Below are 10,920 nucleotides of genomic sequence, written 5' to 3' on the forward strand. Positions count from 1 at the left end.
TTAACAGAAGTGTCAGTGTTTTTGTGAAATAAGTATTAAGTCCGGAATTGATTCTAAATCTTGCCTTTTTAAAGGCACCGGGCTTAATACTTACAAGTTGGATATATTATTATATCTGTCAAAATTTTAAAGGTGAACGTGCCTTTTGCATACTTTTCTTCCCAAAACCCGGATTGGGGTTGCTAATGGGGAGGAAGTAAGCACCCATTAGCAAGTGCTTTTTCTTTTTCAAAATTGTGAAGTCTTTTTATATCATTTTTAATAAATTTTAAAATCAGTGCGCAAAACTCTTCAGGAAACAGAATAATTCCCGGGCAGGGGCCTGGGAAAAAAATTCAAGATGTCGAACATAAATCAGAAGATGGACGTGCAGACAAGTACTGCACTAAAAAATAAATATGATGCGCTCACGGACCGTACAGATATGGATACTGATAGGGAGAGTGAGGACTACAGGAAAGTAACACGCCGAAAGAGGGCGAAAAAAGAACAAGGAGCCTGAGAAAACCATTACTAGGTCGGAACCAACTACCTCAGGCGTCCAAACCGTGACACCCAAAAAAACACCACGAAAGAGGCAAAAATCCCACCGATTATCATAAAAGGTCAAATAGATTTAAAAGCAATTAAATATCTAAGAGAAACATCTAAAATTAATTTTAAATATCAATACCTCCATAATAACCTACACAAAATTTTCACTGACACCGCTATAGAACACGAAAAAATCAAAGACATGTTAAGGGACTGCAATTATCAATTTTATACCTACACAATCAAAGAGGAAATGCCGAAGAAAATAACCATAACCGGTCTACATCCATCAATTACAGAGGCGGAGGTTCATGAAGATCTCCTGTCAAAAGGGATTAAAGCCAGGCAAGTAGTGCAGATAAAGAGGAAAACCTCAGATGGTGGTCAACACAAATTACCTATATACATTGTTCTCCTCGATAAAGACCAGAATATGTCGGAGCTAAAACGAATTACAAATATTGGGGGACATATCTTCTCCTGGGAGGCCTATAGGCCGCAGAATAGAGCGCTGCAGTGCCACAAATGTTTGAACTTTGGTCACACATCGTACACCTGTGACCTAAAGTACAGGTGTATAAAGTGCCTCAATGTGCACGCACCAGGAGCGTGCCAAAAACTACCACATGAGGCACCGATGTGTGTCAATTGCAAAAGCGAACACCCGGCAAATTATTCCAAATGCAGCGCTCTTATTAATTACAAAGAAAAGAAGGAAAGCGACGCTCTCAGGAGAAGACAAGCGTATAGGCCAGCACCAACACCAGTGCCACTGACGAGGAGCTTCTCGTCAGCTGTAAACTCCACCAACAATGGTCCTAACGTCCGACCTGAATATCCTCAACTCCCTATCCCATCGTCACCATACAGATCAATGGTCCAGTCCTCACGAACAATGGTCCAGCCTGCATCATCACAGATCCGGCCTGCACTATCGCAACCACCAACACGGCCTGCCTGCAGCCAACCCGATCCAGACCTCAACACTCCGGAAGGACTCTTTACTGCTATGGGCGAGATCAGGAAGCTATTTGCGGATCCCCAGGTAAAGCAAATTTTCAGTGAGCTATACAAACTGACAAAAACACTTAACACAAACATGACTTATAACGACAAATACACAACAATTTTGAACTTTCTTACTTCATCACCATAAACCAATCGCAAGACTTACAAATAATGCATTTCAATTCAAATGGACTTAAAAACAACGTTGACGAACTGAGACAGACGATAACAAAATACGATCTGGACATAGTACTGATTAACGAGACACACCTAAAACCTACGGACAGACTCTATATCAACAATTACAAAGTTTACAGAAACGACAGACAGACCGACGCACGCGGATGGGGCGGCACTGCGATTTTGATTAAGTCTAACATCAGACACGAGCAAGTGCCAAACCTGACAGCGGGCGGTTCTGAAATAACAGCTATTAATGTATACAAGAGAGGTCAAAAAGTAACCATAATATCGATTTACATCCCGGCAAGCAGACTAGAACATACGGACTTACAAAGACTACTGGACTCGAATAGATTTGTTCTTATGGCAGGAGACTTTAACGCACAACACACAACTTGGAACTGTAACTTCAACAACGCAACGGAAACAGACTTACGAATACCTGATTACCCGAATACAACACCACAGACGCACAACTACACTTTCCTGACACGCCGACCAGATACGCCACCGTACAGACGCACCATCACAGTACGATCGATTTGGCATTGACAAAAAATCTACACGTAACATCCGAACCCATAACAAGAACACTTTTCAACTCTGACCATAATCCAGTTTTCATGACCATTTCAGACAGACTAGACGTCGACCAGACCCCACACGCAAATTTTTAGATTACACCAGAGCCAACTGGCCAATTTTCAGAGACATCATCACAGACAACACACGACACACTATGCCAATCGATACCAACACTGACATTGAGGAGGCTGTAACACACCTTACACTGACAATCACAGACGCCGTACAACAGACTATACCGACACTAGACTCAAGAACAACACCAGCCAACGACTTGCCAGAACACATTTTATTGAAAATACAACTTAAAAATCATATAAAGAAACTGTGGCAACGTACCGGTGACAGACTACTCAAGGAACATGTGAACAGACTGACAAAAATTATTACCAATGAAATACGTGATCACCGAAACAACACTTGGACCAAAAGACTCGAGAACATAAATACTGACCCACACAAAATTTGGCAGACAGCAAAAAGACTGACGCAAAAACCAACCATACCTCTCCAAATTAACTGACAACAATTACGCAACGACACCAGCAGACAAGGCGGAAATATTGGCAAAAAACTTTGAAAAACATACAAACAAAATGCAATATGTCAAACGCAGACCTGAAACAAGACGTACACGAGACAATTCAAAACTTCACTGACCTCCACAGGGACAAAGACTTACGAATAGACCCTGCCACAGTTTCTGAAATAAAGACAATAGTTAAAAAATTACCGAACAGAAAAGCACCGGGACCGGACGGACTACAAAACATAATACTTAAACAACTGCCGACAAACGCCTACATTTTACTTACCCGGATAATAAATAGAATAATGACAAAAGCTGCTTTCCCGCTTCTTGGAAAACCTCCACCATATTTCCAATAGTGAAGCCAAGGAAACAGCCAGACATACCACAGAACTACAGACCGATCAGCCTCCTCAACACAATGAGTAAGGTAGCCGAAAAGGTACTACTCAAAAGACTTAACAAACACATAAGACACAACAAAATCATACCTGACACACAATACGGCTTCAAAGAACGACACTCCACACTACACCCACTGACAAAACTCATAGAAAATACTGTTCTCAATTTAACAGACGAAACCATACCGGATTGGTGTTGCTTGATTTCGAGAAGGCGTTTGACACCATCTGGATGGACGGACTTATACATAAACTCATACAACTGAATTTTCCACCATACATTACAAGAACATTACACTCATACCTCTCAGACCGTAACTTTACCGTACAAGTAGACAACGGACTTTCGACGGTTAAACAAGTGACGGCGGGAGTACCGCAGGGCTCGATCCTGGGACCGTCACTGTTTAACGTCTACATTCACGACATACCCACTGACGCCGACGACCACCTTACTGACGTTTGCTGACGACACTGCCATATACAAATCATCACGATCACCGACGCTACTGACTACAAAGATACAGACCACATAGACCAGCTGACGAAATATACTGACAAAGGGCAGATCAAGAACAATCCGCCAAAAGACGGAGGCAATTTTATTTACTAAGAGCCGAAATTGCCATGACTAGACTGACTGACTTAGACAAAATTAAAGTATTAAACGTGAAGTTGAGTGGTCCAAAGATGTCAAATATCTTGGTGTGACCCTGGACCATAGACTCAGCTTCACAAAACATATTAATACGAAAATTGGACAGGCTTACGGGATGTTAAATCTACTGAGAACTCCTTGAACCACCAACGGCCCGCTAAGCGTGAAGAACAAGCGAACACTTTACTTGACACTGATAAGACCGATACTGACATACGGCGCTCCGGCATGGAACGCGACGACTAAGACTAACTTACGGAAACTACAGACATTACAAAATAAGACACTACGACTTGTACTCAACAAATAAGGGACCCACTGACTAGACATTACTACTCTTCAAAATACATACACAAACAGACTGACGTACCGACAATACTCGACTACATAAAAAAGCTCACTGAGAATTTTTATCTAAAATGTGGGGATCATCCTAATATGAACATCGCGGGCCTCGGCCAATACACAAGAGATGATATTTGGTATGGCAATCACGCCATGCCAAAATATATACTGATCGACCCATAGCGGCAATTGAAACTTGGCTCGACGCAAATATTCTCCCTCAAAGTGAATAAATCTTTTTTTGTTTTTCTCCTTTTTGAGTTATTATGTGTTATTATAAATAGTGCTAAGTGATTTTTTTTTGGGGAATAAATTTTCTTTCCTCTTTTTTGTCACAGAATTATGTCACAACTTGTATATCTGAAATACTTATTATTGTATTGATAGAACAAATATGAAGGATGAAATACCTACGGGTAAAAATCCAAAATGAGAAATGCTATGTACACATATATATCTACTGAAATACATTTATTTATTATTATTATTATTATTATGTTCGTTAACTCTTGAATTTAGAATAATTGAATTTTTGGTGTCTCGAATCCTTTTCAAGGTAGAGACCAATAAAAAATCTAATTAGTGGTGTATAGCATCGTGCCTTAGTGCACTTCCCGTACCCTAATGAAATATTCGCAAAAGCAATCGTGTGGTCAACACAAGCAGAACGTTTTTTGAATCATTCAAACCGGATGCTTAGTTTTCTCAAAAATTGGCATTTTTGCACATTTAGCTCTGTATCTCCGAAACGGCTGAACCTGCCCTTGCCAAAATTTAATAACCACTTTTTCTGACAATAACTAACAATTTTATCACTTTTTGGCTTTACCACAAACTAATCAGCACATACGCCCAAAATCGTCGACGAAAAATTGTCGCTACACATACACACCATTGTTCTTCGTGTGCCCGCGATTTGGTGCTCTACGGGATGACGTGGAAGAGACATTGGGACGCAGAATTACCCCAGGTAATGTTGTTGAAGTGATGCTGACAAGTGAAGCTGCTTGGAACGCCATAGACAGATTTGCGAGAGACGTTTTAATGGACCTGCGTTCTATAGAGAGAGAAAGGGCGAATGGGACTTCGCCCATTTAAAAGATAAGTATAATGTTTATGAATTATAACATTGTTTATAACAAGTTAAGAATTGTAACATTCTAGATCCTCCCCCCACGAAGTAATGCCTAACGGCGGTTTCCGTGGGGACCAGAGGCAGGGGCAAAGCGGAGGTTTTAGTCGGTATTATACCAGGGCGGTATCGAGTCCGACATACCCAGACAGAAGACCGGTCTGGGATGCATAAAAGCATTTCCTTCGCTATACAAAAAAAAAAACACATACACACCATTCTTGATAACCATATCCAAGCAGAGCGCGGTCAAAGGTCAAGGACAACAAAAGACTATTACAGGCGTGTTAAAGGATGAGATCGAAGTTATCCATAAGAGACACCAAAAAATTATAGAAATGGGAAATATTGATGATGAAGCCTCAAGAATTGATATCCAGTCTGCACTACAAAAAACCAACCGGAGGAGTCTGCAATACACCAGCAGAAGCAATTAAGATTCGTAAGGCATATAGAGGTACACAGATTGCTACTGTAGCTCTACCAGCGGCAATTGTACACGATATGCTCAGAGCAAGTGGCAAAATACGAATTGGATTGGACAAACTGTCGAATTAAAACCATCAAGATACCAATCCGATGCTTCAAATGCTGGCTAACGGACATTATGGAAGCGAAGTGAATCGGACCAATTTATGCATTAGATGTGGCAAGAAGGTTACAAAATAGCCATCTGTATAAATGCAGCAAAATGTGCACTATGCGCTGAAAATGGAAATACTGTGAATGTAGCTCATCATGTCGGCACCCACAGATGTCCTGTACCTATATAGGGAAGCCTTGGACAAAGCAATGAACATAAAAACATGAAGAAAATGCAGCTAAACATAAATCATTGAGAGGCTGCACTCGACTTACTTATGCAGATGTTAAGAGAAATTAAAATTGATATTCCCCTTTCATCAGAACTTTACAAACAACTAACTGATATGCCATGAGAAACGGACAGTACCACCAAAGCTGTTATTTGGTCTTGTAGGAAATTTTGTTTCCAGAATGCCGTTAACAATAGCAATGCTCGAATGTAGTAGCATCATTAGATGACATTTATACAGCTGTTACGCTTCACCTAGTCTTTCTTTGCCAGATTTTATTGATTTTGGAGATCGTCTAGTAGAGGATGCAAAACGACACCACCCCATTGGGTGCTGGAAAGAATGAAGTCGAGGGAAACCCAATGGAAACGGCTATATAAGATTGTAATGTCTCGCCTCAAAAGCCAGCCAATGCCTTCACCAACTTGCCCACGACTATTGAATCAAATACTAACTGTTTTGTGCCCACGACAAACTAATTTAAACTACCAGGTAACACATGCAGACCTGAATAATATTCTTCCTATAACACTGCAAGAACTGATGGAAACTTGTCATTGGGTTGGGAATAGTAAGGCACCGGGATTAGATGGAATTCCTAATATCGGCTTAAAAACATCAATTATGACATCTCTGACAATGTTTGTTTAAAAAATAAAAAACTAGCTGGATTGGTATTTAGCCTTGAGGCAAGTTACATGAACTTTCCGATATGTGTAAATAATCGACTTAATCAATAAAAAATAAATTAATTTATGAGTGGATTTATTACATATAATTGAATACGAACGAACACGTTAACTTAGAGTATTTTCAAAAAACAACTTTTCAAAAATCAACAATTATTATATTTGAACCAGTTTCCGTGGGATTTTAATGGTTCAGTATGTTTATCAAGACCAAATACTATATTGTTATATCAAGTAAATCGTCAAATTTTAATTTTAGCTAACGTCAAGAAAACTACTCATTTTCTCAAACTTTGATGAATGTTTAAAATTAAACTACTTGTTGTAAGGCCGTAATATTACAGTAAGTTCTATAAGACCATGATATATATCGCTAAAAAAATTCCATAAAAATCGGCTTAAACTTTTTTTTCAACAGTTAATTACAAGAAAACGGCTCGGTAGATTTTCACCTAAAATTAATCAGTACCATTCCCAACTAATATCTTTCGAACAGTTTTTGATTTTTTAAAATCGGTTCGGTAGGATGAGCTTAAATGTCGACGAAAATTTAACACTTTTTTCAACAGTTAATTACAAGAAAACGGCTCGGTAAATTTTCACCTAAAATTAATCAGTACCATTCCCAACTAATATCTTTCGAACAGTTTTTGATTTTTTAAAATCGGTTCGGTAGGATGAGCTTAAATGTGGACGCAAAGTTTAACACTTTTTTTTCGAATTACAAAGAAACGGCTTGTCAGATCGTTGCACAAAACTGACAAACGATAGTCCTCAGCGAAATACATCAAATGGTCTTTAAATTTCTAAAATCGGTTCAGGCGTTTTTGAGAAAACGTCGATCAAAAGTCTAATTTTGACAAATGCCAAAAAGACCATACAGATTTTTGCAAACTTTGACGAATTTTTAAAGCTAAGCCAATTGTCGTAGGGGCGTAATATTTTAGTATAATCTAGAGGACTATGGTATCTATCGTCAAAAAAATCATAAAAATCGTCGAATTTTTTTTTTTAAAAACTTTATTACAAGAAAACGGCCCATCTCTATCAAAAACTAATCAGCACGATTCCCAACCAATATCCTTCGAACGGTTTTTGAGTTTTCAAAATCGATTCAGAATTGCGGGCTAAAACGTAGACGAAAATTTTTTTACTTTTCTGCCATTTATAAAGAAACGGCTTGGCCGATCGTCGCACAAAACTGACAAACAATAGTTCTCGTCGAGATACATCGAATGGCTTTTAAATTTTTGAAATCGACCCAGCCGTTTTCGAGAAAACGTCGATTTACGGCAAAAAATCTGTTTCCAAATTTGGTCTCATTCGATTCAGAATGGCTTGAAACGTCGAGAAAACATAAAATTAGCGAATCGGATTTTTTGATGAAAACATAAACTTCTCCTTCGGGAAGTTAAAAATAGAAGCACTACTCGACAGTATCACGATAACCATAAATCTATCTTTTACCTGTTTCTGGTTCCACCTCTTCCACCAGAAGTCAAATTCTTTCCTCTACCCGCCAACTGTTGCTGTAGGCTTCCGGCACCATCTAGGTTCCTGGTTCCGTTACCGAATGGCGAGTTCTGACTAATGGATAGCTCGTGCAATTGACTGGCACTCGTTCTCGGCAAGCGTGGATTGGTGGCGACACCTTCGCATGCCGAGAAGACGTGACACAGAACCAGGAGACAGATGGGCAGGCAGTTCCATCTCTCGACGGACGCCATTGCTGGACCTGGAGGAATGAGAGAGATGGGAAATTAGTGCTAAGAAAAATTTAATTGAATTTGTGAATCAATATTTAAAAGGTTAAATATATGTTTTATTCATATTTTTTCAGGTTTGAGTTTATTTTATAAACTTATGGTGGCTGAAGTTTCAAAAATAGTTTGTAGCGAGCAGCGAGAAAGAGATGGAACAATTGGAAAGCATAACTTTCATGCCAAATAAATAAAAAAACAAACCTGATTTGGAAAAATAAAACTGCCATCTTTAAAAGATAAAGGACTTAAGAACTACAAGAGTAATTACAAGAGTGTTCCGCCGTGGATCAAAAACAATGATTCTTATAAAAGAAACTTAATCAACAAAGAAACTAAGGTCTTCTTAAATAAATAATGAATGAATGTCTGATAATTTCTACACATTTTTTTGGGTTTTGTGTTTTATAGATCTGCTGATTATTATCTATGTTTGAAAAAGTTATAATAGATAATGCAAATAATTTGATTTATACAGTGCAGATGTCTGAAAGTTGAGAGAAAATAGTGAGGGGAAGGGTAAAATAGAAGGTAAAATATATTAATTTATTATCAGTGTTTCTCTACGCAAACTTAAAGAAAAGAGTTTTAAACACCAGAAGCCACAAATTAAAGAACAAAAAACTTAGAATTATTATATCAGGCTTTAAAAACAATTAAATGGTCGCATGTATAAGAGTATTTTCTATTTCAGAAAATTTTGTTAGAAACAATAAAGGACACGTCTAAGTAGCTATTCGATAGACGTTGTCAGTTTCTTGGAATCATATTTTATTAAACAAAAGAACAATTAGAATGTTTAAAATTAATTAATTAAAATTGCTCGAAACAGGCAATACCCGAGTTTAACTTAATTATTTTTAAAATTAAAATTGATATTAACAAGTATGTATCTAATTTTTTTTTAATTTGATTCATTTTTTTATTTAAAAAAGTATTATTTTTATTTATTCGAAAACTTTCCTTTCACTATCTTAAAAATATTTTCATTCTTATATGTGAAAATGATGCATGAACAACGAATAATTATTTTCAAAGTTATTTAATCAAGATAAACTATTATTTTTTAGTTCTACTAATTAAAATGAAATAATTTTGTTTACTATCTATAAAATTGAACAATAAATAAATTCAGTCAAATACTGCTCTAAATTATACTAAATTTGCAGATAAATCACAGAATATTCGAGCAAAAATTTATTTTTTATATAAAATTCGAAAACCGGTTAAAACCGGTTTTTTAGTAAAATTAAAATTTGAAAACCGGTTTTATGAAATGTCGGTTTTTGTATAAACCACTACAATATCACCTTGGACTTTTCTATTCAAAATAATTGCTTCAATAATGTTGCCTATTATTTTCATAATTTCGTACCATATTTTAGCTGGCTTTCAGTATTTTTTATATCTGAATTACATTTTTCTCACCAATAATTCAATATATATTATGATTTATGTTCATATTTGAAGTAAATAAATTTGTCAAATCCTGTTCACATGTGCTCTATACAACCTACGATCAAGAAAATTATTGCAGTAAATGGAGAGGAAAAAAACGGTGTCGGTCTTTATCTTAAGCTCATCAACTCACTCATAAACTATTTGATTTAAATGAAAAAACATTGTAAGCGTCTTTTATCTGCACGATAGCTCATTTTACACGCAGAAGTACTCATGTTAAAGCTTATTTTGAGCACTATAAAACCCCATTTTCATATCTAGCCTAATATTGTTCCTAAAACACTCTATAAAAAACCGGTTTATTATTATACGATTTTCGTTAAAATGTATATTATTAGAAATATTTGCAAAAAACGATGAAAAACGCCAAAAAAAAAACAAATTTACAGTAGCCAGTAACTTGAAAAGTAATTTCTTTTTTGAAAAACATTATTAAATATTTTTCTCTTCTTATTAGTTCTTTTATCGATATCCGATGTTATTTTGAAAGAGATACAATTGCACCACTGAAAAGGGATGTCATGCCCCCGGAAAGTAGCAAAGGAGTCTTTACTTCAGAATTATATTCACTTTTAAACTTGAGAGTAAGATGAAACTAATTATAAAATTTCATACAAATTGGAGCACATTAAAAATATTCAGACCCAAAGCACTCCATTGATTTGAGTAAATATTTCGTATCCAATGCCAAACATATGAATTTTTGACACAATGAAACTTCTAAATAATTTTTTGAATAAGTTAATTATTTATAGTGATCTAGTAAATTAAGGCAAAACACGACTACATTTAAAAGTTAAAAAATAATAATCTGTCA

At 36.6% G+C, this 10,920-nt stretch overlaps 1 protein-coding gene across 1 annotated transcript in view; it reads right to left on the reverse strand.

The window, feature by feature from the left end:
- Positions 1-8,398, reverse strand: part of LOC113388530 (angiopoietin-1-like) — a 165,083-nt gene extending 156,685 nt beyond the window's left edge. Inside the window, exon 1 of the mRNA XM_026625904.1 lies at positions 8,350-8,398. The gene's annotated coding sequence lies outside the window, so the exon portion shown is untranslated. The remainder of the gene's footprint in view (positions 1-8,349) is intronic.
- Positions 8,399-10,920: the final 2,522 nt, after the last annotated feature.

This window comes from Ctenocephalides felis, unplaced genomic scaffold (assembly GCF_003426905.1).
Source record: "Ctenocephalides felis isolate EL2017-DRISC unplaced genomic scaffold, ASM342690v1 CF-g0.4_SCAFFOLD_00845, whole genome shotgun sequence".
NCBI classification, from domain to species: domain Eukaryota; kingdom Metazoa; phylum Arthropoda; class Insecta; order Siphonaptera; family Pulicidae; genus Ctenocephalides; species Ctenocephalides felis.